The sequence below is a fragment of the Pseudophryne corroboree genome, chromosome 3, assembly GCF_028390025.1.
Source record: "Pseudophryne corroboree isolate aPseCor3 chromosome 3, aPseCor3.hap2, whole genome shotgun sequence".
NCBI lineage: Eukaryota > Metazoa > Chordata > Amphibia > Anura > Myobatrachidae > Pseudophryne > Pseudophryne corroboree.
In genome coordinates, this window is record NC_086446.1 from 552,589,881 (window position 1) to 552,617,479 (window position 27,599).

Here is a 27,599-nt window from a genome sequence, read left to right on the forward strand (position 1 = left end):
TAAAACACCACCACAGCAAACAGGAATTGATTTCGCTCCCGGGCGTGGGAATTCCGGCCCGAGTCTCTGGCGCATACAGATTACGTCATCGCGCATACTCGCGATGCATGTCCATGTGTACGTGCATCGCGAATATGCATGATGACGTTATCTGTATGTGCCAGAGACTCGGGCCAGGATTCCCGCGCCCGGGATTGCAATCAATTCCTGTTTGCTGTGGTGGTGTTTTAGAGGGGATATAAGGTAAGAAATCATTATTCTCTATATGTTTTCCTGAAGAAAAACTGAATACAGTTTGAAACATTGAAAGAGCTTCCTGCCTATTTCTGTTTGTTTATATGACAAGTGGTTGTGAGTGCCGCAACCCTGCCTTTTATATATATATATATACACACATATACACATACATATACATACAGTGGGCCAAAAAAGTATTTGGACAGCCACCGATTGTGCAAGTTGACCCACTTAAAAAGAAGAGAGAGGTCTGTAATTTCCATCATAGATACACTTCAACTGTGAGAGACAGAATCTGAAAAAAAAAACCTAGGAAATCACATTGTATGATTTTTAAACAATTTATTTGTATATTCTTGCGGAAAATAAATATTTGGACAATCAAAAAGTTTAACTCAGTACTTTGTAATATAACCTTTGTTGGCAATTACAGAGGTCAAACATTTCCTGTAGTTCTTGACCAGGTTTGCACACAATGTAGCAGGTATTTTGTCCCACTCTTCCATGCAGATCTTCTTTAGATCTGTCATGTTTTGGGGCTGTCGCCGGGCAACACGGACTTTCAACTCCCTCCACAGATTTTCTATTGGGTTGAGGTCTGGAGACTGGCTAGGCCACTCCAGGACCTTGAAATGCTTCTTACGGAGCCACTGCTTAGTTGCCCGGGTGGTGTGTTTGGTAGAGATGAGCGCCGGAAATTTTTCGGGTTTTGTGTTTTGGTTTTGGGTTCGGTTCCGCGGCCGTGTTTTGGGTTCGACCGCGTTTTGGCAAAACCTAACCGAATTTTTTTGTCGGATTCGGGTGTGTTTTGGATTCGGGTGTTTTTTTCCAAAAAACCTAAAAAACAGCTTAAATCATAGAATTTGGGGGTCATTTTGATCCCAAAGTATTATTAACCTCAAAAACCATCATTTCCACTCATTTTCAGTCTATTCTGAATAGCTCACACCTCACAATATTATTTTTAGTCCTAAAATTTGCACCGAGGTCGCTGGATGACTAAGCTAAGCGACCCTAGTGGCCGACACAAACACCTGGCCCATCTAGGAGTGGCACTGCAGTGTCACGCAGGATGTCCCTTCCAAAAAACCCTCCCCAAACAGCACATGACGCAAAGAAAAAAAGAGGCGCAATGAGGTAGCTGTGTGAGTAAGATAAGCGACCCTAGTGGCCGACACAAACACCGGGCCCATCTAGGAGTGGCACTGCAGTGTCACGCAGGATGTCCCTTCCAAAAAACCCTCCCCAAACAGCACATGACGCAAAGAAAAAAAGAGGCGCAATGAGGTAGCTGTGTGAGTAAGATAAGCGACCCTAGTGGCCGACACAAACACCGGGCCCATCTAGGAGTGGCACTGCAGTGTCACGCAGGATGTCCCTTCCAAAAAACCCTCCCCAAACAGCACATGACGCAAAGAAAAAAAGAGGCGCAATGAGGTAGCTGTGTGAGTAAGATAAGCGACCCTAGTGGCCGACACAAACACCGGGCCCATCTAGGAGTGGCACTGCAGTGTCACGCAGGATGTCCCTTCCAAAAAACCCTCCCCAAACAGCACATGACGCAAAGAAAAAAAGAGGCGCAATGAGGTAGCTGTGTGAGTAAGATAAGCGACCCTAGTGGCCGACACAAACACCGGGCCCATCTAGGAGTGTCACTGCAGTGTCACGCAGGATGTCCCTTCCAAAAAACCCTCCCCAAACAGCACATGACGCAAAGAAAAAAAGAGGCGCAATGAGGTAGCTGTGTGAGTAAGATAAGCAACCCTAGTGGCCGACACAAACACCGGGCCCATCTAGGAGTGTCACTGCAGTGTCACGCAGGATGTCCCTTCCAAAAAACCCTCCCCAAACAGCACATGACGCAAAGAAAAAAAGAGGCGCAATGAGGTAGCTGTGTGAGAAAGATAAGCGACCCTAGTGGCCGACACAAACACCGGGCCCATCTAGGAGTGTCACTGCAGTGTCACGCAGGATGTCCCTTCCAAAAAACCCTCCCCAAACAGCACATGACGCAAAGAAAAAAAGAGGCGCAATGAGGTAGCTGTGTGAGTAAGATAAGCGACCCTAGTGGCCGACACAAACACCGGGCCCATCTAGGAGTGTCACTGCAGTGTCACGCAGGATGTCCCTTCCAAATAACCCTCCCCAAACAGCACATGACGCAAAGAAAAAAAAGAGGCACAATGAGGTAGCTGTGTGAGTAAGATAAGCGACCCTTGTGGCCGACACAAACACCGGGCCCATCTAGGAGTGTCACTGCAGTGTCACGCAGGATGTCCCTTCCAAAAAACCCTCCCCAAACAGCACATGACGCAAAGAAAAAAAGAGGCGCAATGAGGTAGCTGTGTGAGTAAGATAAGCGACCCTAGTGGCCGACACAAACACCGGGCCCATCTAGGAGTGGCACTGCAGTGTCACGCAGGATGTCCCTTCCAAAAAAACCTCCCCAAACAGCACATGACGCAAAGAAAAATTAAAGAAAAATGAGGTGCAAGATGGAATTGTCCTTGGGCCCTCCCACCCACCCTTATGTTGTATAAACAGGACATGCACACTTTAACCAACCCATCATTTCAGTGACAGGGTCTGCCACACGACTGTGACTGATATGACGGGTTGGTTTGGACCCCCACCAAAAAAGAAGCAATTAATCTCTCCTTGCACAAACTGGCTCTACAGAGGCAAGATGTCCACCTCATCATCATCCTCCGATATATCACCGTGTACATCCCCCTCCTCACAGATTATCAATTCGTCCCCACTGGAATCCACCATCTCAGCTCCCTGTGTACTTTGTGGAGGCAATTGCTGCTGGTCAATGTCTCCGCGGAGGAATTGATTATAATTCATTTTAATGAACATCATCTTCTCCACATTTTCTGGATGTAACCTCGTACGCCGATTGCTGACAAGGTGAGCGGCGGCACTAAACACTCTTTCGGAGTACACACTTGTGGGAGGGCAACTTAGGTAGAATAAAGCCAGTTTGTGCAAGGGCTTCCAAATTGCCTCTTTTTCCTGCCAGTATAAGTACGGACTCTGTGACGTGCCTACTTGGATGCGGTCACTCATATAATCCTCCACCATTCTTTCAATGTTGAGAGAATCATACGCAGTGACAGTAGACGACATGTCCGTAATCGTTGGCAGGTCCTTCAGTCCGGACCAGATGTCAGCATCAGCAGTCGCTCCAGACTGCCCTGCATCACCGCCAGCGGGTGGGCTCGGAATTCTGAGCCTTTTCCTCGCACCCGCAGTTGCGGGAGAATGTGAAGGAGGAGATGTTGACAGGTCGCGTTCCGCTTGACTTGACAATTTTCTCACCAGCAGGTCTTTCAACCCCAGCAGACTTGTGTCTGCCGGAAAGAGAGATCCAAGGTAGGCTTTAAATCTAGGATCGAGCACGGTGGCCAAAATGTAGTGCTCTGATTTCAACAGATTGACCACCCGTGTATCCTTGTTAAGCGAATTAAGGGCTCCATCCACAAGTCCCACATGCCTAGCGGAATCGCTCCGTGTTAGCTCCTCCTTCAATGTCTTCTGCAAAAGCCTGATGAGGGGAATGACCTGACTCAGGCTGGCAGTGTCTGAACTGACTTCACGTGTGGCAAGTTCAAAGGGCATCAGAACCTTGCACAACGTTGAAATCATTCTCCACTGCGCTTGAGACAGGTGCATTCCACCTCCTATATCGTGCTCAATTGTATAGGCTTGAATGGCCTTTTGCTGCTCCTCCAACCTCTGAAGCATATAGAGGGTTGAATTCCACCTCGTTACCACTTCTTGCTTCAGATGATGGCAGGGCAGGTTCAGTAGTTTTTGGTGGTGCTCCAGTCTTCTGTACGTGGTGCCTGTACGCCGAAAGTGTCCCGCAATTCTTCTGGCCACCGACAGCATCTCTTGCACGCCCCTGTCGTTTTTTAAAAAATTCTGCACCACCAAATTCAAGGTATGTGCAAAACATGGGACGTGCTGGAATTTGCCCATATTTAATGCACACACAATATTGCTGGCGTTGTCCGATGCCACAAATCCACAGGAGAGTCCAATTGGGGTAAGCCATTCCGCGATGATCTTCCTCAGTTGCCGTAAGAGGTTTTCAGCTGTGTGCGTATTCTGGAAACCGGTGATACAAAGCGTAGCCTGCCTAGGAAAGAGTTGGCGTTTGCTAGATGCTGCTACTGGTGACGCCGCTGCTGTTCTTGCGGCGGGAGTCCATACATCTACCCAGTGGGCTGTCACAGTCATATAGTCCTGACCCTGCCCTGCTCCACTTGTCCACATGTCCGTGGTTAAGTGGACATTGGGTACAACTGCATTTTTTAGGACACTGGTGAGTCTTTTTCTGACGTCCGTGTACATTCTCGGTATCGCCTGCCTAGAGAAGTGGAACCTAGATGGTATTTGGTAACGGGGGCACACTGCCTCAATAAATTGTCTAGTTCCCTGTGAACTAACGGCGGATACCGGACGCACGTCTAACACCAACATAGTTGTCAAGGCCTCAGTTATCCGCTTTGCAGCAGGATGACTGCTGTGATATTTCATCTTCCTCGCAAAGGACTGTTGAACAGTCAATTGCTTACTGGAAGTAGTACAAGTGGGCTTACGACTTCCCCTCTGGGATGACCATCGACTCCCAGCAGCAACAACAGCAGCGCCAGCAGCAGTAGGCGTTACACGCAAGGATGCATCGGAGGAATCCCAGGCAGGAGAGGACTCGTCAGAATTGCCAGTGACATGGCCTGCAGGACTATTGGCATTCCTGGGGAAGGAGGAAATTGACACTGAGGGAGTTGGTGGGGTGGTTTGCGTGAGCTTGGTTACAAGAGGAAGGGATTTACTGGTCAGTGGACTGCTTCCGCTGTTGCCCAAAGTTTTTGAACTTGTCACTGACTTATTATGAATGCGCTGCAGGTGACGTATAAGGGAGGATGTTCCGAGGTGGTTAACGTCCTTACCCCTACTTATTACAGCTTGACAAAGGCAACACACGGCTTGACACCTGTTGTCCGCATTTCTGTTGAAATACTTCCACACCGAAGAGCTGATTTTTTTGGTATTTTCACCAGGCATGTCAGTGGCCATATTCCTCCCACGGACAACAGGTGTCTCCCCGGGTGCCTGACTTAAACAAACCACCTCACCATCAGAATCCTCCTGGTCAATTTCCTCCCCAGCGCCAGCAACACCCATATCCTCCTCATCCTGGTGTACTTCAACACTGACATCTTCAATCTGACTATCAGGAACTGGACTGCGGGTGCTCCTTCCAGCACTTGCAGGGGGCGTGCAAATGGTGGAAGGCGCATGCTCTTCACGTCCAGTATTGGGAAGGTCAGGCATCGCAACCGACACAATTGGACTCTCCTTGTGGATTTGGGATTTTGAAGAACGCACAGTTCTTTGCGGTGCTTTTGCCAGCTTGAGTATTTTCAGTTTTCTAGCGAGAGGCTGAGTGCTTCCATCCTCATGTGAAGCTGAACCACTAGCCATGAACATAGGCCAGGGCCTCAGCCGTTCCTTGCCACTCCGTGTGGTAAATGGCATATTGGCAAGTTTACGCTTCTCCTCCGACAATTTTATTTTAGGTTTTGGAGTCCTTTTTTTACTGATATTTGGTGTTTTGGATTTGACATGCTCTGTACTATGACATTGGGCATCGGCCTTGGCAGACGACGTTGCTGGCATTTCATCGTCTCGGCCATAACTAGTGGCAGCAGCTTCAGCACGAGGTGGAAGTGGATCTTGATCTTTCCCTAATTTTGGAACCTCAACATTTTTGTTCTCCATATTTTAATAGGCACAACTAAAAGGCACCTCAGGTAAACAATGGAGATGGATGGATACTAGTATACAATTATGGATGGACTGCCGAGTGCCGACACAGAGGTAGCTACAGCCGTGGACTACCGTACTGTACTGTGTCTGCTGCTAATATAGACTGGTTGATAATGAGATGTAGTATGTATAAAGAAGAAAGAAAAAAAAAACCACGGGTAGGTGGTATACAATTATGGATGGACTGCCGAGTGCCGACACAGAGGTAGCTACAGCCGTGGACTACCGTACTGTACTGTGTCTGCTGCTAATATAGACTGGATGATAATGAGATGTAGTATGTATAAAGAAGAAAGAAAAAAAAAACCACGGGTAGGTGGTATACAATTATGGATGGACTGCCGAGTGCCGACACAGAGGTAGCTACAGCCGTGGACTACCGTACTGTACTGTGTCTGCTGCTAATATAGACTGGATGATAATGAGATGTAGTATGTATAAAGAAGAAAGAAAAAAAAAACCACGGGTAGGTGGTATACAATTATGGATGGACTGCCGAGTGCCGACACAGAGGTAGCTACAGCCGGGGACTACCGTACTGTACTGTGTCTGCTGCTAATATAGACTGGTTGATAATGAGATGTAGTATGTATAAAGAAGAAAGAAAAAAAAAACACGGGTAGGTGGTATACAATTATGGATGGACTGCCGAGTGCCGACACAGAGGTAGCTACAGCCGTGGACTACCGTACTGTTCTGTGTCTGCTGCTAATATAGACTGGTTGATAATGAGATGTAGTATGTATAAAGAAGAAAGAAAAAAAAACCACGGGTAGGTGGTATGCAATTATGGATGGACTGCCGAGTGCCGACACAGAGGTAGCTACAGCCATGGACTACCGTACTGTACTGTGTCTGCTGCTAATATAGACTGGATGATAATGAGATGTAGTATGTATAAAGAAGAAAGAAAAAAAAAACCACGGGTAGGTGGTATACAATTATGGATGGACTGCCGAGTGCCGACACAGAGGTAGCTACAGCCATGGACTACCGTACTGTACTGTGTCTGCTGCTAATATAGACTGGATGATAATGAGATGTAGTATGTATAAAGAAGAAAGAAAAAAAAACCACGGGTAGGTGGTATACAATTATGGATGGACTGCCGAGTGCCGACACAGAGGTAGCTACAGCTGTGGACTACCGTACTGTACTGTGTCTGCTGCTAATATAGACTGGATGATAATGAGATGTAGTATGTATAAAGAAGAAAGAAAAAAAAACCACGGGTAGGTGGTATACAATTATGGATGGACTGCCGAGTGCCGACACAGAGGTAGCTACAGCCGTGAACTACCGTACTGTGTCTGCTGCTAATATAGACTGGTTGATAATGAGATGTAGTATGTATAAAGAAGAAAGAAAAAAAAAACCACGGGTAGGTGGTATACAATTATGGATGGACTGCCGAGTGCCGACACAGAGGTAGCTACAGCCGTGGACTACCGTACTGTACTGTGTCTGCTGCTAATATAGACTGGTTGATAATGAGATGTAGTATGTATAAAGAAGAAAGAAAAAAAAAACCACGGGTAGGTGGTATGCAATTATGGATGGACTGCCGAGTGCCGACACAGAGGTAGCTACAGCCGTGGACTACCGTACTGTACTGTGTCTGCTGCTAATATAGACTGGATGATAATGAGATGTAGTATGTATAAAGAAGAAAGAAAAAAAAAACCACGGGTAGGACTAGGTGGTATACAATTATGGATGGACTGCCGAGTGCCGACACAGAGGTAGCTACAGCCGTGGACTACCGTACTGTACTGTGTCTGCTGCTAATATAGACTGGTTGATAATGAGATGTAGTATGTATAAAGAAGAAAGAAAAAAAAAACCACGGGTAGGTGGTATACAATTATGGATGGACTGCCGAGTGCCGACACAGAGGTAGCTACAGCCGTGGACTACCGTACTGTACTGTGTCTGCTGCTAATATAGACTGGATGATAATGAGATGTAGTATGTATAAAGAAGAAAGAAAAAAAAACCACGGGTAGGTGGTATACAATTATGGATGGACTGCCGAGTGCCGACACAGAGGTAGCTACAGCCGTGGACTACCGTACTGTACTGTGTCTGCTGCTAATATAGACTGGATGATAATGAGATGTAGTATGTATAAAGAAGAAAGAAAAAAAAAACCACGGGTAGGTGGTATACAATTATGGATGGACTGCCGAGTGCCGACACAGAGGTAGCTACAGCCGTGAACTACCGTACTGTGTCTGCTGCTAATATAGACTGGTTGATAATGAGATGTAGTATGTATAAAGAAGAAAGAAAAAAAAAACCACGGGTAGGTGGTATACAATTATGGATGGACTGCCGAGTGCCGACACAGAGGTAGCTACAGCCGTGGACTACCGTACTGTACTGTGTCTGCTGCTAATATAGACTGGTTGATAATGAGATGTAGTATGTATAAAGAAGAAAGAAAAAAAAAACACGGGTAGGTGGTATACAATTATGGATGGACTGCCGAGTGCCGACACAGAGGTAGCTACAGCCGTGGACTACCGTACTGTACTGTGTCTGCTGCTAATATAGACTGGATGATAATGAGATGTAGTATGTATAAAGAAGAAAGAAAAAAAAAACCACGGGTAGGTGGTATACAATTATGGATGGACTGCCGAGTGCCGACACAGAGGTAGCTACAGCCGTGGACTACCGTACTGTACTGTGTCTGCTGCTAATATAGACTGGATGATAATGAGATGTAGTATGTATAAAGAAGAAAGAAAAAAAAAACCACGGGTAGGTGGTATACAATTATGGATGGACTGCCGAGTGCCGACACAGAGGTAGCTACAGCCGTGAACTACCGTACTGTGTCTGCTGCTAGTATAGACTGGATGATAAATAATGATATAAAAAATATATATATATCACTACTGCAGCCGGACAGGTATATATTATATAATGACGGACCTGCTGGACACTGTCTGTCAGCAGAATGAGTTTTTTAATTTTTATAGAATAAAAAAAACCACACAAGTCACACGACGAGTGTACTTTTTCAGGCAGATATTCAATCACAATATACTATACTGGTGGTCAGTGTGGTCAGGTCACTGGTCACAGTGGTCAGTGGTCAGTCACACTTGCAGTGGCACTCTGGCAGCAAAAGTGTGCACTGTTTAATATGTACTCCTGGCTCCTGCTATAACCTATAACTGCTCCCCAGTCTCCCCCACAATTAAGCTGTGTGAGCACAGTCAGATATTATACATAGATGATGCAGCACACTGGGCTGAGCACAGATATGGTATGTGAGTGTGACTGAGTCACTGTGTATCGTTTTTTTCAGGCAGAGAACAAGAACAGAACGGATTATTAAATAATAATAAATTATAAAACTGCACTGGTGGTCAGGTCACTGGTCATCAGTCACTAGTATAACTCCTCCTAAGCTCCAGTAAGTAAATGAAGTGTCTCACTCTCACTCTCCTATCTATTTTTATTTCTAAACGGAGAGGATGCCAGCCACGTCCTCTCCCTATCAATCTCAATGCACGTGTGAAAATGGCCGCGACGCGCGGCTCCTTATATAGAATCCGAGTCTCGCGATAGAATCCGAGCCTCGCGAGAATCCGACAGCGTGATGATGACGTTCGGGCGCGCTCGGGTTAACCGAGCAAGGCGGGAAGATCCGAGTCGCTCGGACCCGTGTAAAAAAACATGAAGTTCGGGCGGGTTCGGATTCAGAGAAACCGAACCCGCTCATCTCTAGTGTTTGGGGTCATCGTCATGCTGGAAGACCCAGCCACGTTCCATCTTCAATGAGGGAAAGAGGTTTTTGCCCAAAATCTCACGATACATGGCCCCATTCATCCTCTCCTTAATACGGATCAGTCATCCTGTCCCCTTTGCAGAAAAGCAGCCCCAAAGCATGATGTTTCCACCCCCATGCTTCACAGTGGGTATGGTGTTCTTGGGATGCCATTCATGATTTTGCTCCCTCCAAACACGGCGAGCAGAGTTTATACCAAGAAGTTCGATTTTGCTCTCATCTGACCTCATTACATTCTCCCAATCCGCCTCTGGATCATCCACTGGCAAACTTTAGACGGGCTTAAGCAGGGGGACCTTTCGGGCGCTGCAGGATTTCAATCCATGATGACGTAGTGTGTTACTAATGGTAACCTTTGTGACTGTGGTCCCAGCTCTATTGAGGTCATTGACCAGGTCCCCCATGTAGTTCTGGGCTGATTCCTCACCATTCTCAAGATCATTGATACCCCACGAGGTGGGATCTTGCATGGAGCCCCAGGTCGAGGGAGATTGTCAGTGATCTTGTATTTCTTCTATTTTTTAATAATTGTGCCAACAGTTGATCTCTTCTCACCAAGCTGCTTGCCTATTGTCGAGTAGCTCATCCCAGCCTTGTGCAACTCTACAATTTTGTCCCTGGTGTCCTTAGACAGCTCTCTGGTCTTGGCCATGGTGGATAGGTAGCAGTCTGACTGAGGCTGTGGACAGGTGTCTTTTATACAGATAACCAGTTCAAACAGGTGCCATTAATACAGGTAACGAGTGGAGGATAGAAGAGCTTCTTAAAGAAGAAGTAATAGGTCTGTGAGAGACAGAAATCTTGCTGCTTGGTAGGTGTCCAAATATTTATTTTCCACAAGAATATATAAGTATATTGTTTAAAAATCATTCAATTTGATTTCCTTTTTTTTTTCGGATTCTGTCTCTCACAGTTAAAGTGTACCTATGGTGGAAACTACAGACCTCTCTCATCTTTTTAAGTTGGTCAACTTGCACAATCGGTGGCTGTCCAAATACTTTTTTGCCCCACTGTATATATATATATATATATATATATATATATACACACATACATACATATACACATATACATATACACACATATACATACACACACGTATTATACATATATATATATATATATATATATACACACATACATACACACACACACACATACACACTTGCTGTGCTGGTGCGGCACGCTCTTTATAAAATGAATGTGCTCCAGTGCCCTCCCTCCATCACCTGGTTCCCCGGGTATGCAGTATACGATTCAAAATAAGGCATTACCCTGGAGTCTTAATGGTGGTAAACAAACCGATGATGTATTAAAGTCAACGTTTTAAGGCTCAAGACCCCGTCTTCAGGACACACAACAGTGCAATGTGAACAACACACACAATAAATACCTTACCAGGGATGCCCTCCCGTTGCCGCTACTTTCGGTCCAGTTCCTGATCAGGTGTCCGGAAGTGAAGTCACACGGGCCATCCTGCGGGCACCAGGGCTGTTGCTGTGGCAACCTATAAACATAACAACCATTGCCATGATACGTAAATTCAAAACTTTGTGCATTTAAGAAGTGTTACATGATGCTGTTAACAGCGTTCAGCTACATACTGTGTAAATATATAAAATAGTGAAACAGTGTTACATATTATAAACCTATTACAATATGATAAAAACATCTAATACAAAACAACAATGCCAATACATTTACAGTACTAGTGCAGACTGTACTCCAAAAATATTGTCTGCATCTGTGGAGCTACCTTCATCACAAAAAATAATCCTTTTTATGAATCTCTACTTCTCTATTATTAATTATATAAACTATGATACCAACATTCTCATATGATCTCGTAAAACCTTCTAAAAATATAAATTGAGCAGACCACTAGATACTGTGAGTCTCTACGTGTTATATGTTTAGCCCCCCCCCCCCCCCCCCCTACTATCTCTACCTTTACCTAATGCAGTACTGGCCAATATACCTCAAATGTTTTTCTACCCAGAATATGTTTACTACATAGTATGTTAAATGGAATTATTTAAACCAATAGTTTCAACAGTTCCATTTGGGCTCAAGGTGTCCAAAAAAGAAATCCACCTTGTTTACAATTGTAGAATTTGTTTTAGCTCAGCCTCTCATGACTATACAAGAACTTTTCACTCAGAGTCTAAAAGAGGTTTCAAAAAAATTAAAACCACTAAGGCAGTAGAACAAACTGTGCGTTCAGAACCGTAAAAAATCCTGAGCAACGTTAAGGAGTGTCCATGGTAGATATGTGTGAGTTTAGCATTTCTCACACTGTTCTCATAAACAAGCCTTTTTCACCTACTTTCACCATTTCTACATCATCTGCACATGTAAGGATGGTGATGAGGGCATAATAGAAATTGAGGAATTATGTATGGAAGTGGAACAGGTTGAGGGGGTATGTGTGTACTACTACTATCTAACACTGAAGATGAGGATGTTGATTATGTTTTTGTGTTTGTCAGCCACCAGTGGCTGCAGTTCTTGCCTGTGATAAAAAGAAAGCCATTGTGATGCATGGGGATAAGACCAAAAAAGCCACCTCTTGGGTGTTGGATTATTTTTACCCAAATCCTGGCAATGTTTGTGAAGGCGATGCACATTTATTGGCAAGCTGCTCAATCAGATTGTGATATCACTCAGGTGCTAAAAGGGAGGGGTAATTCTGTGTAAGAGAAAACATTTTGTTATCCCTAATGCACACTGAGTGAACAATAATACTACATAATAAATAATCAGATAATACGGAGATCTTAGTTGCGTATATCTGCAGATATAGGGTTAAGCCCCCATGCCGATCGGCAAGGCATCTCCATCACTGGGGGTCCCTAATACTAGGTATGGGTCCGGGGTGTAGGACCCCATCACGTTGGCACAGGTCAGCTACTCCAGGTCAGCACACAGGTGAAAATTAATAAAGGTTACTAAGAAGCACATAAGTGCTATGTAAGTGAAGTGTGATTAAAATAATACAAAAATATGTACAAAGTGATAGTAAAAATCATAAGTGTTAATAAAGTGTTAGGGTGTGCCAACCTGAAGCCGCCCAGCCATACCGACATAGGGGCCACCCCACACCCACTGCATAAATAATTACACATATGTCTGGGTCTGAATGCCCAGTGTAAGGCCACATGATAATGGCTCCTACAGCATCTGAGAGCCAGCTTACCTGGAGACATCCCCAACTTCTCCAATGGCACTCTGGGGTCAGCAATCCCTCCTAATGCTGACCCATCCATGCCTCTCTAATTACAATGCACATTTATTGGCAAGCTGCTCAATCAGATTGTGATGCCACTCAGGTGTGCTAAAAGGGAGGGGTAATTATGTGTAAGAGAAAACATTTTGTTATCCCTAATGCACACTGAGTGAAAAATAATACAGCATTAGGGATAACAAAATGTTTTCTCTTACACAGAATGTTTGTGAAGGCATCTGCTTCATTTGTGAGGCCAAACTTTGCCATCTAGGCATCTCCTCCATGTTAAGTAATTTGTGTCGAGTTCTGAAATTTATTTTACAAGATTATAATGTAATTAACACCCTCATCATCCTCATTAGTGATCGGAAGGTAGTCCTTCCAAAAAAATTTGGGGAAGCCCAAACAAAGCGAGCACATCAGCCACAAAGGTGTCATTCCCTGTTGCTGAAGTGCTTGATTTCTTAAACTGTGCATGTCCTTTTTAATACCCAACATAAGGGAGGGAGGGAGAGCCCAAGGACAATTCCATATTGCACTAGCTTTTATTTCTGTTACTGCTGTGTGGCAATGTTTCACAGATATGCTCTAAACTGCCATGTGTTTGTGCTGCTGCTCTGTCACTTAGTAACCAACCAGGTTGCTGCAGCCTTTGCCCAATAATGGTGAAAACAATATCATAAGATGTGAGGTCATCAAAATTGACTGAAAATTAGTGTTAATGAGGTTAATAATACTCTAAGAACAAAAAAAAAAGCCCAAATTAAGTGATTTGGCTTTATTGTAAAAAAAATAAAAAAATCCAAATTCAAATCCATATCCAAAGTCAGTCATGGCTGTTTGGCAAATCCAAATTCAAAGCCTGATGACAAATCAGAGACAAATCTAAATCCAGCCAAAATGGTCTGGCGCACATTTCTAGTTTATACACACTCTCTTTAATACACGCACACACACATACTGTACAAGGGTTCAATTTGTGCATATTCACAACAACTTATGGTTGCAGATAGTTAGAGGAAGAGCGGGTAATCTGCAAAAAATGTCACCGGTCCTGACAGTAGTAGCTTCAAAAAACATAAGTGAGGATGAGGTAATGTGCCGCAGGTTCCGAAGAATCAATGGACTGAGTATTGAGTCTTGTTGAGTCCTGTTATCAAATATCCCACACTAAGGAGGAAGGGGGGTTGAGTTCTTGTATTAACCACTGGAGACAGGCTGACTCAGCATGGGCCCTCACAGATATGGCTTCAACAGGAAAGAGATGTAGGGACTATAAATCCAGCTTCATAAGAGGCATTGAGGTGGTGTGTGTGTGTGGGGGGGGGGGGGGGCGGAGGGGGGGTTGGACCAGCAACTAAGGAGTTGTAAGGCAGCTGAGCAGGAGAGACAGTGTATACATATAGGCCAGCCCAGATTCCAGAGATCAGACACTTTGTGGGAGGGTGGATTAATCAGGGAACATGCTGGTATCAAGTGTCGATATAGTTAGATATCTGTAAACGAGACCCCAGCATGTTATGGAATGTAACAAGTGCTTCCTCCTACAGTCACGGGCCTTGCTGGGTTACTGAAGCACAAGCAGCCTGTAGGGAGAGCAGACGAAGCCCCTTCTGAGCTGAAAATTTGGATTGTAGAACCCAGTTTCTTGGCAGCAGTATAGCAAGGTGACTCACTTCTGGAGGTTTGCTGGAGGGCTGCAGTACCAATGGGAGCAACACTCTTTATTCAGCATTTTTTTTCAAAATTATATAAATAAAATCTACATTTTTAGTGACTAATTTAGATTCTTCTGTAAGTATAGCCTATGCTCTGAGAAGCAGTGCATTCTACATATTGCTTACTACACACAATATATAACTATAAATATAGTTAGAGAAGCAAGTAATAATGCAAAAAAAATATTAACTCTTAACATTGCCAGTTGCAAGTACTGTAGTACCAGATTTGCATAGAAGATAGCTAAAGTTTTATTATTATTACAGTAAAGGCCAGTACTCACTGGCCGATGGCAGAGAGATGTGTGCTGAGCGAACCGCTCAGCACACATCTCTCCCGGCGCTCAGCACAGCGCGATCTGTGCTGAGCGCGCGGGGGGAGACGGGGGGGCCGCTCACTTCACCCAGCGGGTGAAGTGAGCGACCCGCTAGATTGGCCTGCATGTAGGCCAATCTAGCAGCAGCGATAGCGATGCGCGGGGCTGCGCATCGCTATCACTGAGGGGGCTACACACGGAGCGATCGTGCTTAAAATCTAAGCAATCTAGTCAGATTGCTTAGATTTTAAGCAGCGATCGCTCCGTGAGTACCCCCCTTTACTGTAGAAAACTATCTTTATCTTATTTGTATTATACAAAGAGACCAGGGGGGGTGTTTTTTCTGCTTATTTTAGGTACATTTTTTCTGGGACTTAAATTTTGCCATTTTGAAGCACTGCCAAGTAATAATCTACTACCCAAAATACAAGAAGCATTTTAAAGAATTATTTTTTGATTATGTTTGGATTATGTTTTAAGATGCTACTTAATATTGTATCTATCAATTTTACAAATGCTTATCAATACTTTGAAAAATCAACCCCAAAGGGTGATTAGGCTCTTTGAAAAAATAGACAAACTGTTGTGCTAATGATTTCAAACAATAATAGGGCAAAAACACTACAAATAAAATAATAACTAGCACAAGAAGAAATAGGAGGACACTTATTGGTGCTGTAGTAAAAGGTGGGAGTACAAGAAAAATAAATTAGAATTAAAATTAAAATTAAAGGAGCCTGAAAATAGCCATGGTTTTTCCCCTTAAAACTTTGCTAAATTGTGAATCATTAGGTGGTGGGTTAAAAGACTTGTTCTGGGCTCACAAATAACAGGAGAAATAATAAAATTATAAAAATGTACACTTCCCTTAACATCTGTAGTCAGTCAGACAAGGTGAAAAACACAACATGGTGTAAAATCACAACAATGAACCACATTGTATCCCTTTCTCAGGGAGAATGTGGACTCCAATTAAAAATATTAAATATGTAAAATAGGTGTTTGTCTTGAATTGCTTTGGTATTGAGCTTCAAATATGCTCATAAAAGCTTCAAGATCTTTTTTTTTTTTTAAGAAGAATTTTGTTGGAGAACTGCACATAACAATAAACAGATATATAATACAGGTTGAGTATCCCATATCCAAATATCCGAAATACGGAATATTCCGAAATACGGACTTTTTTTGAGTGAGAGTGAGAGTGAAACTTTTGTTTTTTGATGGCTCAATGTACACAAACCTTGTTTAATACACAAAGTTATTAAAAATATTGTATTAAATGACCTTCAGGCTGTGTGTATAAGGTGAATATGAAACATAAATGAATTGTGTGAATGTACACACACTTTGTTTAATGCACAAAGTTATAAAAAATATTGGCTAAAATTGCCTTCAGGCTCTGTGTATAAGGTGCATATGTAACATAAATGTATTCTGTGCTTAGATTTAGGTAACATCACCATGATATCTCATTATGGTATGCAATTATTCCAAAATACGGAAAAATCCGATATCCAAAATACCTCTGGTCCCAAGCATTTTGGATAAGGGATACTCAACCTGTACCGTACAAAAATGTGCATATAAGACAATGCCATAACTGGTACAAATACAACATTCACACACAATATAGTGGAAGAAATGTAAGGAGAGAGAGAGACCTATAAAAATATATAGAGCAAGTGAACTAAAAAATGGGACATCCTATTGAGAGTGAGGACTATCTCTAAGTTGTACCAGGAGTTTAATGCTACTGCTCAGTGGAGAGTGTATTTCACAGGGAAGGGGCGAGGACCTTATTCAGCATCAGCAGCCATCAATGTCTATTTAATACATGGTATGTACAAATTCAGACATTTGTTTGAAAGTCATTTGATCAAGAATCTCATTAACTCAGCCACCTGTGACTGAACATGAAGAGTTAAGCCCTGGCTATACTAGCACATGCCTACACAGGACCTCCACAAGTAGTTAAATTTACAGTAGCATACAAAGTTTGTTTCTGTCACCTTATTCCTTGTTGTGTATATTGCTGTAGGACATGAGCATTCAAGGTTTTTATCCTATTATTCCACAGATCATGCTAATTACGCTTCAAAAGAAGACAATAAGAACAAAAATAAAATTACATTTCAAATTCCTTGCACATGCAACCAAAGAACCAATTAAAGAAGTTTGTAATTAGAAGAAAAAGGAGGTCTTCAAGATAAGAGGCATAAAAAATCCTAACAATATTATCTGAGCCATAGCAGATAAAGTTTCTTTCTACACTCTAGGCAAGTGCTGATATCTTCATTTATTTATTTTTTAAAGAAAAAATAAACTATTTCTGTGCTTTATTACCAAGACAATACTGATATTTGATGTGCATTATAATTATTTAAATCCTTGCTATCACAACAAGTATTAATAAAAAATGCATAGGTATATAATCAAATGAGGTCATATTGTAACCATTTTTATGCAGCTGTTAAGAATATTTCCCATTTGACAACAGATATAATGAAATGTAAAAATGTGAGGAGATAACGGATTATACAGTAGGTGTCCTTGAAAATGTTTATAATATGTAGTGACAGTTTCTTTAGCAGCTTATTTTATTCAGACGTGCCAATCCACAGAACAAGCACCATTTTCTGCTCACTCTAAATGTCTTTTATTGAAATATCATCAATTAAATTAGACTTTAATAAAAAAAATCAAATAAAATGTGTTGTCCTGTTGTCTTGTTCTGAATTGTTAGCTAAGTAAATCTTCCCCTACTTTTTTCTCCTTTTATTTTTCCAATATTTTGTTCCTTACCACCTCTGTTTTACTTAATTGGTTTCTACAGTTCTTTGAAATATATCAATTCTTCCTGCAGTCTGAAAGCTGTGTATAGTGTACCAACCAGATCAAATTTTCAACTCCAGCGAGTTTCTTACCACATGAAAGGTTTAAAACTTCAATTCTCTTGCTATACCCGTATTGATTGCTTAGATGCAAAATGATTGTGCATATGGGATTCACTGTAAGCTGTATCTGACCAGATTGAAAGAAAAATGTTAAATAATTTATTTAGTAGAACATTGTCCCTGTTGTAAAGGTTTGCAAAATGCAGGTTTGTTATAAATGGGAATTTAAAAAATTCACATATTTATCAATACTTTAACAGGAAAACATATTTCTATAACAACCAAATCACTTTGACAGCACATTTGCTTATCTCCCTAGACTCTCAGATTCATTTTCTTGTATTGTCCTTACTCTTTATTTTTTATTATAATTGTTTTTTTTTATAAATATACCTAGTAATCAGTATCTAAACATTTGACCTCTTGATTTCCTTTAACAAAATGGACAATATATTGAATAATTCATGCAAATGGATGCAGGATTAGTCAGAGCTCATGGACTTCTATGCAATGAATTCACTATAGAAAACATTCAGAATATGTCATGTGATTTAAAAGGAAACCAAACAGTGTATCTACATGTACTTTAGTAATAAAATATATCAGCTAATGGGCAGAATTAATAAATGGAAAAAAATAATTTGCTGTTTATAAAAAAAAAAGAAGTGCAAAAGTTGAAGAAAATATTGTGATATTGTGACAAGGAAGCAACCAACTGAATCAGGAGGCAGTCAATTTACCAGCTGTCGGGATACTGGCTGTTAGGATACAGACACCAGAATCCCAACACCTGTGAAATACTGGCGGTTGGAATCCCGACTGCCAGCTGGAATCCACACTTGGATGGTGCTAACGCCACCAACCAAGGGGGAATATAACCAAAGGTCATCACTGACCTTGAAGCATGGTTACCGCAGCAAGCCGGTCAGGGAACATGCTGCACTTGCTGCCGGTATCCCATCTGCCGAGATTCTGGCATCAGTCCCCTGACCGCTAGGATATCATACTGATCCCATTGAATCATTCCAGTTAGTGTAGGTACCAAAATGTTATTTCATGATTAGACATAATGATGAAATTAGACTGGTCACCATCTTTAAAAAAATGATAGACAATTAATGAAATGAAGGATAAATAGCAGTTAAAAAAGGTAAAATAGTAATTGTTCTTTAAGTGACTTCAGTTGTCTTTAATCAAACAAGGAAGATGACATTTGCAATGAATACCACATCCCCACATATTTTATTTTCATTATTCTTACAAATAATATATCACTATAAATTTATAAATAATCTGTAAATCATATGATGCTGTAAAATGTAAGGTCCACATTTCTTTGAGTTACTTCAAAGATTTTTAAAAAGTTAATTGTATATTCCTTATAATATTGCAGGGTTTGCTTCATAGTGAAGAAAAGAGCCGTCAACACTCTTTTGTACTGATGTTTAGATACACATTTTTTTTATAAATTGTTACTTTTTTATAGTATTTTTTTCCTTTTTAAATTAAGGATAGTAGCCTACGGAAATAAAAAGTAAATTATACTTTTTTTGTCATCAAGTAATAGAGTATACAGTATCTTGAGAATTTTAAAGAAATTCTTCAAAATATACAGTCAAAACTACTCTTATTTATGCTAAAAGAATGGAAGACTAAAGCAAGTATTGTTAATTTCATTTAACATGTAATTACGTAATTGGTACCAACAGCTACAGTACTTATCAGGGATAGTGGGCAACAGTGGGTAATACCATTAGGCTTTTGTCATGTAGAGATTTTAGTAGTCCTATATCATTTTGTATTTAATGTAAATAAATGTCACAGTTCAAGAATCAGTGGTGGATTTCCCACTAAGCAAGTGCGATATTCTATTATTTCTCCTCTGTTACAATCTCCATTTATATGGTTCTCTGCAAATGCAGCATACAAGGAGGAGATGAAGAAAAGGTGACTAGAGCCACCGTGAGGCAATAGTCGGTGAAGTAGAGGGTAAAAGGTAATATGGACAGAAATTAGGTTATAGATAAAGAAGAGAGTAGAGTAATGTGAGGGTGAATAATTACTTATTCTCTAGAGCAGGGATAGCCAGACTTTTTGGCGTAGTCATCTACAGTACCTTAAGTGGAAAAATATTTAGCAATGTATCAATTAGGATAACTGCAAGAGGCATGCTAGTATTATCAATGTAGCTATTACTTGATGTTGTAATTTATATTATTATTATTATTTATTAATATTATTATTATTATGGCTATTTTTTATTGTGTGAATTATTAATGGTGCTATTATTTGATGTACAAATAATAACACAAATAATTATGGACCTTAATAATGATTACATCAAATAAAAGAAGAAATAATAAAGCACATATAAAAAAATAGCCTTAATAATAGTGCCGACAATGTATGCATTATTATTAAGGGTATTTTTTAATAACCACAATAATTATGCCCACAAAACACTGTACTTACAGAGAGAGATGAGCGGGTTCGGATCTCAGTGATCCGAACCCTCCCAAAACTTCACGATCCGAGCCGGGAATTGAGTCTGGCTTGGGACTTCCCACCAGACTCGGATCCCAACATGAGGCAAAACATCATCATCCCGCTGTCAGATTCTTGCGGGTGTTGGATTCCATATAAGGAGCTGCACGTCATTGCCATTTTCACTCCAGCCTTGGAGAGTGAGGGAGATAGACCTCTGTCTCTCTATGGGTGGTGGCGTCAGGTGGAGTCAGTGTATGCTCTTTAGGGGTTCTGTCCTATGTGCTGTTAGGGGTGCTGTCCTGTCACTGCGGTGTCTTGTGCTGTTAGGGGTGCTGTCCTGTGTGATGTTAGGGGTGCTGTCCTGTCACTGTGGTGTCCTGTGCTTTTAGGGGTGCTGTCCTGTCACTGTGATGTCCTGTGCTATTAGGGGTGCTAAAGCTGTACATGGGTGTTGCTGTCCTGTCATTGTGCTGTACAGGGGCACTGTCCTGTATCCAAAAAAAATACAGGGGTGTTGTAAAAGTATACTGGCCCTTTCTTGTATGCTATAAAATTACAGGGGTGCTGGCCCTGTCCTGTATGCTGTAGAAATACAGGGGTGCTGTGAAAATAAATGTATACTGGCCCTGTCTTGTATGCTGTAAAAATACAGGGGTGCTGTAAAAATAAATGTACACTGGCCCTGTCCTGTATGCTGTAAAAATACAGGTATGCTGTAGTTAAAATAAAGGTACACCATCCCTGTCTTGTATGCTGTAACATTACAGGGGTGTTGTAAATATACAGGGGTGCTGTAAAAATTAATGTACACTGGCCCTGTCCTGTGTGCTGTAAAAATACAGGGGTGCATGCCACGTGCTAGCCCATAGAAGCAGAGGGAGATTAGGGAGGTAAATTTGTGGATTATAGAGACTGGTGTAGAAAAGAGGGATTTGTGTTCATGGAACACTGGAAGGACTTCTCAATCACGCACCATCTTTTTGTCACGATGGATTGCAACTGAATAAGAAGGGGGCAGCAGTGCTGGGGGGGGATGGTTAAAAGGTTGGAGGAGTTTTTAAGCTAGGTGCCTGGGGGGAGGGTTTAGCTAGAAACTATGGGTCATGCAGCCAGAATAGTATGGATGGAGGTAGTGAACTAAGAGGGGGTGAAGAAGGGGAGAGGGAAAGAGCAGCTGGCTAGGGCCCTAAGATGGGAACTATTAAGGGTATTACCAAGGGTATTGCAAAAACACTAACTAATGATGATTATGGGTCATCATTACTGCATATAGAAAATGAAGTCCATAACAAAAGGGGAAATACTTATCTTATAATTGTATGTATGTAAATGCTAGAACCCTTACAGGTGACAAGAGGGAAACAGAAGTCCTTGCAGCAAGCAAACTATGATATTATAGGCATTATTGAAACTTGGTTTGGTGAATCTCATGATTGGTAAGTCAATCTAGAGGGGTATGCGCTGTTTAGGAAAGACAGATTAAATTAATGGGGTGGAGGGGTATGTCTTTACGTAAAGATATTCATGAGGGGACTGTAAATACTGTTGAGATGTTGTAGGTAGAAATTGCAATAAAGATGGTATTGGGGCTACGCTACAAGCCACCTGGGGTTACTGTATTTTACGAGGAATTGTTGCTGAAGCAAATTGAAAAAGCGGCAGGATTAGGAGATGTAATAGTGATGGGAGACTAACTATCTGGAGATAAATTGGACAAATGATTCATGTGATACATCCAGGGGTAATATGTTTTTAAACATATTAAATGATAACTACTTACTTCAACTAATCTAGGAACCAATTAGGTACAATGCAATCTTAGACCTGGTATTAACAAACAATTGGGAATTGATATCAAATATTATTGTAGGGGAGCCCATAAGAAACAGCAACCACAATATGGTCACATGCAACTAGGACTTTTAATTTTAGCAAAGCCAAATTTAGACATGATAAGGAAAGCTTTAAGGGACATTGAATGGGAAATTTTGTTTAAAGAAAAAAATACTACGGAGAAATGTGAAGTGTTAAAATCGCTGCTGGATGAGATTACATGTAAATTAATTCCCATGGGCAGCAAACAAAGGACTAAAAATCCCAAACCAATGTCGCTTAATAAAAAGATTAAGGAGCTAATAGGCAAAAAAAGTCGAGCATTCAAAAAACACAAATCTGACGGGAAGGCAGAGTCATTCCAGTACTATAAAACGTGTATCAAAATATGTAAAAAATAAATAATAGCGGCTAAAGTAGAAACTGAAAAAGCTAGTAGCCAAGGAAATTAAATAAAAAACCCCCATTTTTTTTTATTATATCAACAGCTAAAGATTAAAGAAGGAGAGTATAAGCCCATTAAAGGACAGGCTGGGAGTGTTAATCAAAAACTAAAAATAACATAGCGGATAAATTAAATGAGTTTTTCTCATCGGTATTCATAAGAGAGGACCAGATGCAGGGAGTAACACACAACCTCAATAAAGATAATGTCCCACTGCTAAGTGCTTATTTAAGCGAGGAGGAAGTCTGTGATCGATTAAAAAAACAAGATTATTAAGTCACCTGGTCCCAATGGTATTCACCCAAGGGTTCTCATGGAGCATCACTCCAAGCTAGCAAGACCACTATTTATGGTCTTCAATGACTCACTGACATCAGGCATGGTTCCCAAAGACTAGCGTATAGCAGAGATAGTGCCAATATTCAAAAAGGGGAGTGAAGCTGAACCAGGTAATTATAGACCAGTTAGTCTTACATCTATAGTGGGGAAAGTACTGGAAAGTATTCTAAGGTACAGTATACAGAAGTTCCTTAAAACCAATAAGGTTATTAATAAGAACCATCATGGATTTGTGAAGGATAGATCATGTCAAACAAACTTACTAGACTTTTATGAAACAGTTAGTGCAAACCTTGATCAGGGTAAGGAGGTGGATGTTATCATTTTAGACTTTGCTAATGCATTTGACACAGTACCGCACATGAGACTTATCTAAAAATTACAAGAACTGGGGCTAGGGAGCACAATATGCACTTGGGTTAGTAATTGGTAGGAGAATAGGGAGCAGCGCGTTGTGGTAAATGGAACTTTTTCAAATTGGACAAAAGTACTAAGTGGTATGCCACAAGGATCTGTATTTGGACCACTATTGGTCAACATGTTTATTAATGATCTAGCAGTAGGTTTAGAGAGCATGGTGTCAATTTTTGCAGACCATACCAAACTATGCAAGGTTATAAATTTGGAGGGTGATGCCGAGTCTCTCCAGAACAATTTAGCTAAACTGGAATCATGGGCAGCAAAATGGAGAAGGAGTTTCAATACAGACAAGTGCAAGGTAATGCACTTTGGTAGCAAGAACAAAACACTAAATGGAGTGAATTAAGGGAATTCTGTACTGGAAAAAGACTTAGTTGATCTCATAGATTGCAAACTGAGCAGCAGTACCCAAAGTAAGATTGCAGCAAAAAAGGCAAACAAGGTATTAGCATGCATTAAGTGGGGAATTGATGCAAGGGATGAGAGTGTTATACTTTCATTATATAAATCCGTAGTGAGGCCAAATCTTGAATACTGTGCACAATTTTGGGCACCATATTACAAAAAGGATATCCTGGAGCTAGAAAAGGTTCAGAGGCAGGCAACCAAACTAATCAGAGGAATGGAGATGCTGGAATACCAGGAAAGACTTACAAAGCTAGGCATGTTTACACTGGATAAGAGGAGATTAAGAGGGGACATGATCAACATTTATGAATATGCAAAAAATCTGTTTTTAGTAAGATTAACACAGAGGACACGTGGACACCCGCTTAGGTTAGAAGAGAAGAGGTTCTGCACACTAAGACAAATAGGTTTTTACATAGTAAGGACAATACAAGTTTGGAATACCCTGCCTTAGAGAGTAGTAATGGTGGACTCGGTCAACATTTTTAAGAATGGGCTAGATACATTCCTTAAGGATAAAGATATAGAGGGTTATGGTGCATAGATCACACACTATAGTTATAAAAAGAGAGTAATAAACATAACGGCCAACTTTAGAACCAGTTAAAATTAGTCCTGAAAATTATACAGCATAGGAGACCACACATAGGTTGAACGTAATGGACAAATTGTCCTTATTTCAACTTCAGAAACTATGTTGCTATGTTAAAATAAAGGTACACTGTCCCTGTCTTGTATGCTGTAAAAATACTGGGGTGCTGCAAAAATAAATGTACACTGGCCCTGTCCTGTAGGCTGTAAAAATACAGGGGTGCTGTTGTTAAAAGAAAGTTACACTGGCCTTGTCTTGTATGCTGTAAAATTACAAAAGTGTTGTTAAAATAGAGGGGTGCTGTCCCTGTCCTTTATACTGTACAAATACAGGGCTGCTGTGAAAATAAATGTACAATGGCCCTGTCTTGTATGTTATAAAAATATGGGGGTGCTTTAAAAAATAAATATACACTTACCCTGTCCTGTAAAAAAACAGGGGTGCTGTTGTTAAAATAAAGGTACATTGGCACTGTCTTATATGCAGTAAAAATATAGGGGTGCTGTGAAAATACAGGGGCACTGTTCTGTGTGCTGTAATAATAAAGGGGTGCTGTCCTATGAAATGGAGAACAAAAATTTGGAAAAAATATAGTTAACGATCAGGAACCGCTTTCAGTTCCTAGTACCAGTGCTGAAGCTGCTGCTGCCACCAGTCATGACATTAATGATGTACTTCCATCAACATTGTCTGCTATGTCCAATGCCCAATGTCATAGAGGGAATGTAAAATCCAAGAAGTAAAATTTAAGAACAATTTTTTTTTATCTGATTAGAAATGTAAAATTGACAATATGCCATTCATGACATGAATTGGCAAGGAAAGGCAACTGCGGCCTTGGCCTATGTTCATGATGGTGGTTCAGATTCTCATGAAGATGGAAGCCCTCCTTCCTCTTGAAAAAAAAAGAAAAGAAAAAAAAAGCTTGTTAAAGCACAGGAAAAAACAACTGTGTGTACAGAGATATCACAAATCCCCAAGGAGAGTCCAAGTCTGTCCACGGTTGCAATGTCTAGGCCTGACCTTCCCAAGACTGTATAAGAGGAGGCTCCTACCACCATTTGCTTGCCCCCTGCAAGTGCTGGGAGGAGCACCACCAGTCCAGCTGCTGATAATAGTATTGATGATGTCACTGTAGAAGTACACCAGGATGAGGAGGATATTGGTGTAGCTGAGGAGGAACTTGATGAGGAGCATTCTGAAGGTGATGTGGTTTGTTTGAATAAGGCACCAGTGGAGACAGTTGTTGGCCATGGGATAAAAAAGCCCATTGTTATGCCTAGGCAAAATACCAAAACAGACACCACTTTGGTGTGGAATTATATCTCCACAATTCCGGACATCAGGTGTCAAGCCATCTGTTGCCTTTGTCCATCCATAATAAGTAAGGATGTTAACCACCTAGGAACATCCTCCCTATTATGTCACCTGCAGCGCATTCATCATAAGTCCTTGTCAAGTTCAGACACTTTGGGTAATAGCATAAGCAGTCCATTGACACCTAAATTATGTGGTTTGTTTGAATAAGGCACCAGTGGAGACATTTGTTGACCATGGGACGAATAAGCCCATTATCATGCCTGGCAAAATACTAAAAAATACACCTCTTCGGTGTGGAATTATTTATTTTTGAGGATGAGGATGTAAACACTGAAGGATGAGGAATCAGAGGATGAGGATGACATCTTGCCTCTGTAGTGCCAGTTTGTGTAAGGAGAGAATAATTGCTTCTTTTATGGTGGGTGCCCAAACAAAGCAATCATTTCAGCCACAGTCGTGTGGCAGACCCTGTCGCTAAAATTGTTGGTTTGCTAAAAAGTGTGCATGTCCTGTTTATACAACATAAATGTGGGTGGGAGGGTCCAAGTACAATTCCATCTTGCACTTCTTTTTTTCTTTGCATTATGTGCTCTTTGGGGCCTAGTTTTTAAAACTGCCATCCTGTCTGCCTCTGCAGTACCACTCCTAGATGGGCCACGTGTATGTCCCACCCACTTGTGTCGCTTAGCTCAGTCATTCAGTTACCTTGGTGCAACCTTTTGGCCTAAAAACAATATTGTGAGGTGTTCAGAATAGAATATAAATTAGTTGAAATGAATGGTATTGAAGTTAGTAACACTGTATGATCAAATATACCACCAAATTCTGTGATTTTAGCTGCTTTTATGTGTGTGTTTTTTTTTTTTTTTTTTTTTTCATTTTAAACCAAACCCAAACCCAAACCCAAAAAACGAAAGGATGGTTTTGGCAAAACCAATCCAGATCCAAAACACGAATGGAGATCCAGATCTGTATTAGCTTCATGTTTTGGTTTTGCAAAAAAAAAAAAAAAAAAGCCCTCCCCTGTTTTGGCTTTGGATCTGTATTGTATTTTATTTTTTTCAATTTATAAAACATACTATGATCACATCATTTGTAGGAGTGTGCAGCGGGCCATTTTTTGGTCTTGGATCTGGATCTCCTTGTTTTGGATCTGTATTGGTTTTGACAAACCCAACCTTGCAGGTTTTGGTTTTGGTTTTGGATCTAGAATTTAAAAAAAACCACAAAAGCCACTAAAATAACATAATTTGGTGGTGTTTTTATATAAGCAGTATTTCAATACTTCAGTACTTCAATTACATTTATTTCCATTCATTCCCAGTCTATTCTAAACACCTCACAGCTCATTGTTTTGTTTTTATCCAGTTTAGGCTAAAAGGTTGCACAGAGGTAGCTGGATGACAAAGCTAAGCGACAGCAGTGGGCAGCAAACAAGAGGCAGTTAATATATTTTGAAATGCTGTAATCTGTTAAAATTATTTTCAAATCCGTGACGGGATTTGGATATGGCTTTTTGAAAAAATTTTTTTTTACAAAAAACACCAAAATCACATAAGTTTTGCGTTTTTTTGTCCCTAGAGTATTATTAAACTCAATAACATTAATTTACAATCATTTGCAAACAATTTTGACCACCTTATAGCTCAAAATTTTGTTTTCATCCTCTAGGTCAAAGACTGCAGTGAGCTGGCAGGTTACTTATTACTATGTGACAGAG

At 41.1% G+C, this 27,599-nt stretch overlaps 1 long non-coding RNA gene across 1 annotated transcript in view; it reads right to left on the reverse strand.

The window, feature by feature from the left end:
• The window catches only part of LOC135058013 (uncharacterized), a 351,258-nt gene that overhangs the window by 252,257 nt on the left and 71,402 nt on the right, over window positions 1-27,599 (reverse strand). The window contains exon 2 of the long non-coding RNA XR_010244529.1: window positions 11,279-11,387. This is a non-coding gene — a long non-coding RNA (uncharacterized LOC135058013). The remainder of the gene's footprint in view (window positions 1-11,278; window positions 11,388-27,599) is intronic.